General features: G+C 43.4%; 1 pseudogene; it reads left to right on the forward strand.

Annotated features, from left to right (window-relative positions):
* The first annotated feature begins 1,056 nt into the window (after positions 1-1,056).
* LOC123952618 lies at positions 1,057-2,521 on the forward strand (annotated as a pseudogene).
* The last annotated feature ends 6,750 nt before the right edge of the window (positions 2,522-9,271 follow it).

Here is a 9,271-nt window from a genome sequence, read left to right on the forward strand (position 1 = left end):
GACTGACTCCAAGACAATGATGGATTACACCCTCACTGCCCACCTGCATGCTCCCATCAACCTCTGTCCTACACTTTTCCTTTATAACCCTGCAAGTACTTTTGGCAGTTTGGAGACAGTCTTTGAGACATTAGTCTGCTGTCTTCCCAGGGCTGGCTTCACCGAAATAAATTCCTATCTTGTCTCTCCACCTCTTGTTTCTTTGCCTTTGGACTTTGGCAGCATGGAGTGGCCGTGTGTGTTCTGTTTGGGACCCCCAGAGCCAAATGCTCTTTCAGCCCTGAACCCCAGTTACATCTTTTCTTTCAAGGACATTAATCCTGACAGATGAGCGCCCCACTCTTATGACTTCATTTAGCCTGAATCACTACCTTAGAGGCCCCGTCTCCGCATAGCCATACTCAGAGGCAGATATCAACACCCAGAACAGTGCATACACACCTGATGGTGTCACTTAAGACCCACCAGCCCTTCAGGGATGATGTTAACTTATCTGGTGGTCTTCAGAATGGGCAGAGAGCTCCTCACAAAATTGGTGGGGGTTCCTCCCACCGGACACTGTCAGGTAGAAAGAGCAGTGTGTGGCTGCAAAGGACAAGAAAGGACTGTATCCTCCACAAACCCCTCAGCACCTGGGAATGTGCTGGCTGCCGAATATGGGCTCGGGGCATGAGAACACCGCGCAGCACAGCTCTGGTCCTGAGCTGACTGAATGCAAAGCCCGACGCACCTCGTTTGCTATCTTGGGAATATCACTTCCGCTCTCTGGGCCAGAATTTCCCGGCAGACAGATGAGGTACTCTGTGCCCGCACCAAGGCACCAAGGCCTCGGGCTACTAACTCCGCACCCCCCTCGTGATAAGCAGGCCCTGGGGGCTCTGCACACTGTCATCGATGCCCGTCGTGACATGCTAGAAGTAGACAGCACTAAATAAGCTTTCGTTTCCTCATCTCTCATGTGGAGTTTAGCACATACCTTGGCCCCAGTTTGTTCACTGATTTCCTTCATCTTCTTGGCTAAATGCTGGCTCCACCTGGCCCTCAGTTCCTACCATGATGGCAACAAGGGAGCTGGGCCAGAGTACGTCCAGTCTTCGTTTCGACCCCGCGAGGCTGCCGCGATCACTGGTATTGAAGAGACACAGTCTTTACACTGTGTTGAGCTGAACACATCACAAATGCTTTTATTGCCCCCCCCAGCGAGGGCAGCAAATGCAGCACGTTCCCCTCTGCATATACCCGAAAGGGTCCGCCATGAGCTCCTAACATTGTAAGTGACTCCCAAGGGGTAAAAATGTGAATTGTTACTAACTGTAAGCCTAGTTAGGTTTTATGACGATGCAGATCATTCACCCATTCATTCATTTACTAGACACTTCCTGATGGCCTACTACGTGCCACTCACCACTCTGCACTGGCAACAATCATTTTAGTATATGTGCTGCCGAAGCGAGCATGTCATCAGTCGTTTTAAAAAGTCCAAATTCCTGGCCTCGTTGATGCCTACAGTGGAGGAAGCAGTCAATGAACAAATCAACAAGTCCGTACAGAATATGGATGTAGGAAGGGTTATGGGGTAAGTAAAACAGGGTGAGGGAGATGGGGAATGCCAGGTGCTGGGCAGGTGACCAGAGATGTCTTCTCTGATGACGTCTGAGCAGAGGCGGAAAATGTGTGACAGTAAGTCACACAGTGTTAGGACGGTAGGTTCCCTGACAAATCTTAGTGTCTATAAGGTTAGCCCTTACAATTTAATAAACACTAAGAATACACACACACGTTTACTACACAGGAGTATAAATACTACTAAAATAAACAAACGTTTATTTATTTTATTCACTACCCAGCATAATAAAAAGTATTTACTACGAGAGCTCTTGTACCAATATCCAATTTTTATATTATTTTTAAAAGGCATCTGGCAGAAGAATGTTAAAGGATAAGAGAGAGTCAAGTTATATTGCTAAAATGAAAGAGGCAGGTAAGAAACAGCCTTTACAACTTCAGTCCAGACCAGAACCCAAGATAGCCATTCTCTTGTTTGGACACACTGGCTGTCATTGCTTCTGTGCCTACCTTAGTCCATGGCTCTGTATCCAAAATGCTGTTCCTTCAGGAACCACAGCTAAAAATAGAAACGGGGTGGTCCTGGAGTCAGAACACAGGCTCAAATGGTCCTTTATCTCCCCATATCACTATCTATAGCTGGTCTCTTCCCATGGTGAGGCTTACTTGTCATAGAAGCACTAGAGTGGTCTCATTTGCAGGGGTCTCTCTTTGGCTTGTCAGCCCTCTTGCCCCCAGGAATTATAAACCTCATTTGGAACTCATGAAGCCCATGTGTCTGGGTAGCATTGACCCACACTGCTAAGTTTGTAGCCATTTTCCCTCTCATGTACCACACCTGCAATGAGACTGGACACTCGATGGGGACTCAGACCGGAAGATACCTCTGCTATACCAGTCTGCAACGGTTGTCTTCATTACTGTGCTTTGCTCCATACGGCTGGCAGCTATGTGAAGAGCTAAAGTTTTTAACATCTTCTCCCTACAGATTATGACATTGACCTGTCTCCTGCTTGTCACTCTCCTCGCCAACCAGGGCCAAGTTCTCATGATTTGTGCAAACCCAATGTGCTTGCAGATCCCCTGGGGGCTCAGGACCAGCAGACCTTGTAGAACCACAGTAGTGGACCAGGGTCCAGTTTTCCCCTTGTTTCTAAAGATGGTGACAGGGTTCAGGACATGCTACCCCAAAACAAGATACCTTGCCATACTGAATATTTTCAGCTGAAGGAAACTGCGGAATGGCAGGTACAGAAAGGACGTTCTGACCTCCTCCTGCAGCAGGTTATGAAACCCTCTTGGGAGAGGTGACCTCCTGCTTACACCGGGAAGAAAGGAGCATTCTTCCCTCCAAAGAGGGACACAGAGAGGAATCTGGCCAAACAGAGCTTGCCAACTGTGCCCCAGCTAAGTACACTTATCCGAAACTCTTTGTCTTATCATATTTTCCCAAGACTTTGTACTTCTCATCAAACCTAGAACAGAAACTTATGTTTAACATTTCTTTGGTTCTTTACTTCTTTGTGAAGGGTCCTGTGTCACTTAAAACATATAAATAAATTGTGTCCTTTTCTCTTGTCTTGGGGGTCCCAGCTAAGAATTTGGAAGGGCGGGGTGCCTGGGTGGCTCAGGGGTTAAGCCTCTGCCTTCAGCTCAGGTCATGATCTCAGGGACCTGGGATCTAGCTCCGCATCGGGCTCTCTGCTCAGCAGGGAGCCTGCTTCCCCCCTTTCTCTCTGCCTGCCTCTCTGCCTACTTGTGATCTCTCTCTGTCAAATAAATAAATAAAATCTTAAAAAAAAAAAAAAAAGAATTTGGAAGGGCACAGGAAAAAGTTAATTTTCTCCCCTACAATGGTGTAGCTGCAAAACCTCCTAAAATCTGCCTCCAGCTTGCAGCCTACTCTGGATATAGGAGTCATTATTCTCTCTCCATACCTGGCTTCGACTTGTGCTAAGGATCCTTGTTTGGATTCTTCTTCCTGAGAGAGTGGATATAATCCTAGCCCTGTGGTCTGCCCTAGGGGCTGGGGGTTGAGCCTTGGGTGCCACTGCCTGTGGGTTGCTGGCTTAAAGGACAATTCTGTTCATTGGTCAGAGCCCAGGGTCTTTGGCACTGACACAAAGGGGTGGGGGTAGAGGGAAATTAACTTGCTCCAGCTAAAGGTAGAAGAAGTGGGGGGAGCTGGCACTTAGAGCAGGTACTTTGTGCAGAAGGTGTGTAGCCTTTGATGCAAGAGGAAGATCTACAAAATTACCATTGAACATATTAAGGGTTATTGCTTTTTCTTGAATTTCCAGAAAAATAAGCCCTTAGTGTCGTATTTTGTAATCTGAATTCATGAGATGTCTTTTTTCCAAAATTGAATTGAAATGCTTATTTTGTCTTTGATAAACAGCAAAACACCTGATGGGGTTCAGGACACACTACCCCAAAATACAGCATGCTGGCATATAAGATACCCAAAAATGAAGGAAAAAAAAAAAAAAAAGAACAGAAGAAGCTGGAAGGTCACTCTAGACATTCCCCCAGCCCCACCACAATCACTCTTCTTCCCTGAAACAGGTCATAAACATCCCAAGTGAAAGATATCCTACCAGTACCAGGAGAGGGGAAGAAATTCTTATTACCAGAGATGGTGAATCTGAGGCCAAGAAATCCATACAAACAAACCTCGTTAAACTAACCTTTATCTTCCTAGGTATGTCTACACTGTTTACTACTCCTAGCCCAAAACCCTTTGTCTTGCAAATTTTTTTTTTTAAGATTTTATTTATTTGATGGAGAGAGAGTGAGAGAGATCACAAGCAGGCAGAGAGGCAGGCAGAGACAGAGAGGGAAGCAGGTTCCCCGCTGAGCAGACAGCCCGATGCGGAGCTCGATCCCAGGACGCTGGGATCATGACCTGAGCCAAAGGCAGAGGCTTTAATCCACTGAGCCACCCAGGCGCCCCTGTCTTGTCAATTCTTGACAAATGTATGATTGCTTTGTCTAAAGGATATAGAAGCTTCCTGCTTTGGTCACTTCTCTTGGTTTTCATTCTTTTGTGAAGGCTCCTAAGTACATGTAAAAATTCAATAAAATTTGTATACTTTTCCCCTATGATCTGTCTTTATCAGTTTAATTTTCAGAGCCAGCCAGAAACCCTGAGATGGTAGAGAAAAACTTTCTCCTCCCCTACACAGCCTTTAAAATGTGTTTCCATTTGCATAATGATAACAGACATATAATAGCAATACAATAGCCAAAATGTACCAATGCACACAACTCTTTGTGTGTGTATGTATAGAATGTAGAACTACACTTAAGTTTTATTTATTTATTTTAGAGAGAGAGCCGGGGGTGGGGGGAGGGAGAGGAAGAGAGAGTCTTAAAGCAGACTCTGCCCTGAGTGTGGCACCAGACTCAGGGCTCGATCGCGACCCTCCCTAAGAACACCACCGGAGCCAAAACCAAGAGTCGGACACTTGCCCAGCTGTGCTACCGGGCCGGGTGTCCCAAAATCCACTTAAAATTGTTCAATGGAATTACAGGTGATGTTTTGCTTTCTCTTTAGAGTGTCTCATATTTTCCAAGTATCCACAGTGAAGATATATTAGTTTGTATGAGTTCCTATTTAAAAGTGTCTCAAAACATTACATTTATCCACTAACAGAAAGTCAGAAAGATTTACTTCAGGCAGAGTAAAGCAATCCAGGTAGAAAGTCTGAGATATGAGATACGGATAACATGTTGGTGAATCAAAAACAAACAGCAGCTATAGGAAACAGCCATAACGTCAAATACATGTGTGTAAAAACAAACTGGAACCCACATCTGGGCAACAATGACACTTCTCTTGGGAGGAGGTTATCAGAGTGATGGTGGCACATAGCTTTGGAGGCATCGTTTATGAAGGACAGAGAAGAGCAGGAGTGAAAAGGGACATATTTAAAATTTGCTTTAAGCGCTCCTTTCAAGTCAGTAAAATTGAGAGAGAAAAAGATGATCTGGGCCCTATTTGACAGCGATATCGCCACAAAACATGAAGTCAGGACTTCTATTGTAGGAGTTAAGATAATATAATACGCCTTTGAGAACACAAGTTTAAACCTTAATAACTTAAGGTGAGAAAAACAAAGAACCGTAATAACTTAAACATAAGCAAGTCTTTGGAAATTAGGTCATTTTCTCTAGCCACCCTCTAGAGCTCACAAGGTATTCATACATTCTCCAAACAAGTTATTCTATGGAACATGGGCAAATAAGAGTTCTGTGACATTGTTTCGGTTTCCTTATAATTTAATGTGACCTTTTATGGGGAACTCCTATTTCTAACTCCATACATTTTCTGTTTCCACACTAGATATGAGTCTGTACATCTTAGTTCCATCTCCAACATTTCCAGTAAATTATGGTGAGTTAAGCTAACAAAAGTTAGCTGTTTAATTTTCTACTTGCTAAATATTCAAGGACATAGGAGGAGAAGGAGTATGTACTTGGGTAGGGCAAACCTATGGATTCCATGAATTTAAAGAACATCCTTGGAAGTCTCTTAATAGTTAACGTTCATCAAGTCAACGAGCGAACGGATGGATACGGAAATGAACTGGTGGTTGTGCAAACCATCGCACACAGTCCTTGATCACCTGTGCCTCCCTTTGGCTTTGCTTCTTCTGTCCGCTGGGTGTGAGCACCTGCACTGCTGTTTTGTGCAGGACCGTCTTCCAAGTTGGCCTTAGTAGTTGGGGAAACACCAGGATGGGGTCTGCCATGGTTTCCCCCAGCACTCAGCCACACGTGCCCTTCACCGCCAGCAGCTGACACCCAGAATCTCAGCACGGGAGCTCGGTCCCCCGTCAATCCAGCAACGACGCAGCTGGCCTGTGGCCTTGCATCCCATCTCAGTGGTGACAGCTCCTGTCTCCACCAGGCTCTCGCAATCAGTGCTGCTCACTCAGCCATGGGCTGGTCAGCCCTTCATGCCAAACACTTATACGACAAAGTAGGCAAAGCTAGACTTAATAAAGAGGTTAAAAAAAGAGAGATTCTGATAACAGGGGGATGTATTTGAAGGAAGTTCTAACCAAAGATACCACTCCATTCCAAAGGCTTGTGCGTGAAGAAACACAGAATAAACCAGAAGTCATAGAATTAGAGAGCCTTCAGAAATGGGGGTCTTAAAGGTCCAGCAGTTCCAAGCCCTCCCTACTGGTGAGGAAGAAGGAAGACCAGATCCTGCCCAAGATCACACAACGTGTACGTGGTGGACTTCACATTTGTGTGTCCCCTCACGAGGCACACTGGCATACACTGCCTTCTTTATTCCACCACACTAACCCGGTAAGTTCAGTCATTATTATGACACAGGTTCTACATCTGAGGAAACTGTCAGAGATCAGACTTTTTCCCTCCCATGACACAAAGAGTCCAGCAATCAGCCTGATGGTTCTCTACCCCTGATCCGGGTGTTTGATAAATATATGCAGAGCTGCTTGGACCCAAGCTTTTGCAGCTAACTACGTCTTATAGACTGAGAATGATTTTGAGATCACAGAGAGAGGTAAACCATAACTTTGTAAAAAAACAAAGAAAGTAAATAAAGGGATAAATTTAAGCCAACACTACCTGAGCAATATAACAATTATGAATCACATTTTTATAAACAAATTAAAACACACTAATATATCACTTATAACATATAATTTGAAGGCAATAAATGGGGTTATATTGTTCTAAGACCCATATATTTTCTGGGAAGAAAGTAAAAGTATTAATACTTTTTTATATTGATTATACGTATATAATTTTTAATAATAATCTGTTATATATAATATCATGTACTATAACATTATTATTATTTCTTTCAAATTCACCAGTAAATAATAGTAAAAGAGTATATGACTTCTTAACCAACAGAAGGGAAAGGGAAGGACAGAAATGAGCTAGTCCAACCAAAGGGACAAACAAAAAACACAGGAGGAGCAAGACAAATAAGGGTTAAATCAGATGGTAGATGAGACTGAGGCCCAGACTGGCTCAGTCTGTTAAGTGGCTGACTTCTGATTTTGGCTCAGGTCACGATCTCAGAGTCATGAGATGGAGCCCTGCATCAGGCTCCCTGCTTTGCACCGGCCTCTTGAGATGATCTCCCTCTCCCTCTGCCCCTTCCCCTGCTCGCACTCTCTTTCTCTCTCTAAAATAATCTTTAAAAAGTTGGTGGATGAAACCTAATTATGTCAACAGTTGTGTCAACTGTAGTAAACAGACCCAATGCTCCAGCTAGTGGCCACGCTTTCTCCGATACCTCCAACTTTGGTCCATTTAACAAGAAAAACATCTAAATCACTAAAATATGTAAAAGTAGCAAGTAAAATTATGAGAAAGGGGTAAATCAAAAGAACACTGGTGTATTGGTATTAATATCAGACAAGAAAGACTTCCAAGCAGAATAGCACACAGGAGACACGCAGTCCCATTACAATGGTCCCAAAGAAGAGAAAATAATTTTAACCTGGACTCAGAACAACATGGCCTTCAAATTAATTCATTAATTAATCAATCAATCATAGAGTAACTATAAGGAAAGACAGATCCACAGTGTGAGAGATTAAAACTTACCTGCATAAATTACAGAACAAGCAGACAAAATACACCAGTCTGAATATTGAAAATATGAACATAATTATAAAATCTGAGCAAAATCTGTGCGCAATACTGAATAACATGCAATCTTTTATGGTGCGCACTAAGTACTTAGGGAGACTGACTGTATACTAGGTCATAAGGCAAACCTACACAAATCTCAAAGGACTGAAATCATACAGGAGTATTCACTGACAGTGACGTAAATAAGAGACAAATCAATCACAACATGACAGCTAGAAAACGCTAATACATTTGAAAAGTAAGACCCAGACTTCCAAGTTGTCTAAGGGTTAAACACGAGATGGTAGTAAACTAAACAAGGTTTAGAAAGGAATGATTACAAACACATACCAAAATATCCCTGAAACTCTTTATGCCAATAGAGTGAAAGACTGACAGAAAATGGAAAATTTCCTGAAAAAAAAAATACAACTTACCAAAACTGACTTATAAAAGAACTAAAAACCTGAGTCATAACATTACCATAAAATGGAAACATTTAAAATCTTCCTCAAAAGGAAACTAGGCCCAAGTGGTTGAGTCCACCAAACATTCAAGAAATAAAGAAATAAGATGGAGGGAATGCAGAGCAGCACTATTAAAAGAAAACATTTGGGAAATATATACATCAAGAAGAAAGACCCAAGCTAATATATAAGTAAGTTCTTGGGGCGCTTGGGTGGCTCAGTCATTAAGTATCTGCCTTCTGCTCAGGTCATGGTCCCAGGGTCCTGGGATGGAGCCCCACATCAGGCTTCCTGCTCCTCGGGATGCCTCCTTCTCCCTTTCCCACTCCCACTGCTTGTGTTCTCTCTCCCGCCGTGTCTCTCTCTCTGTCAAATAAATAAATTTTAAAAAATCTTTATTAAAAAAAATATGTATATATTTTTTTTTCTTGTTTCAGCACCTGGTAAGCTCTCCAAAAGAGTTAATTTTTAGCTTTACTAGCAGTCAAAAGGAAAGACCCGAATCCCAGAAAAAATCAGCCCCCTCCAGCACAGCTACAGCAAGGACCGACCCGGCCCTCCCCACACAACCCCCACCCCCAGCACCCTGCTACCCAGGGGACCACGGTTCA

Source organism: Meles meles, chromosome 11 (assembly GCF_922984935.1).
Source record: "Meles meles chromosome 11, mMelMel3.1 paternal haplotype, whole genome shotgun sequence".
Taxonomy (NCBI): domain Eukaryota; kingdom Metazoa; phylum Chordata; class Mammalia; order Carnivora; family Mustelidae; genus Meles; species Meles meles.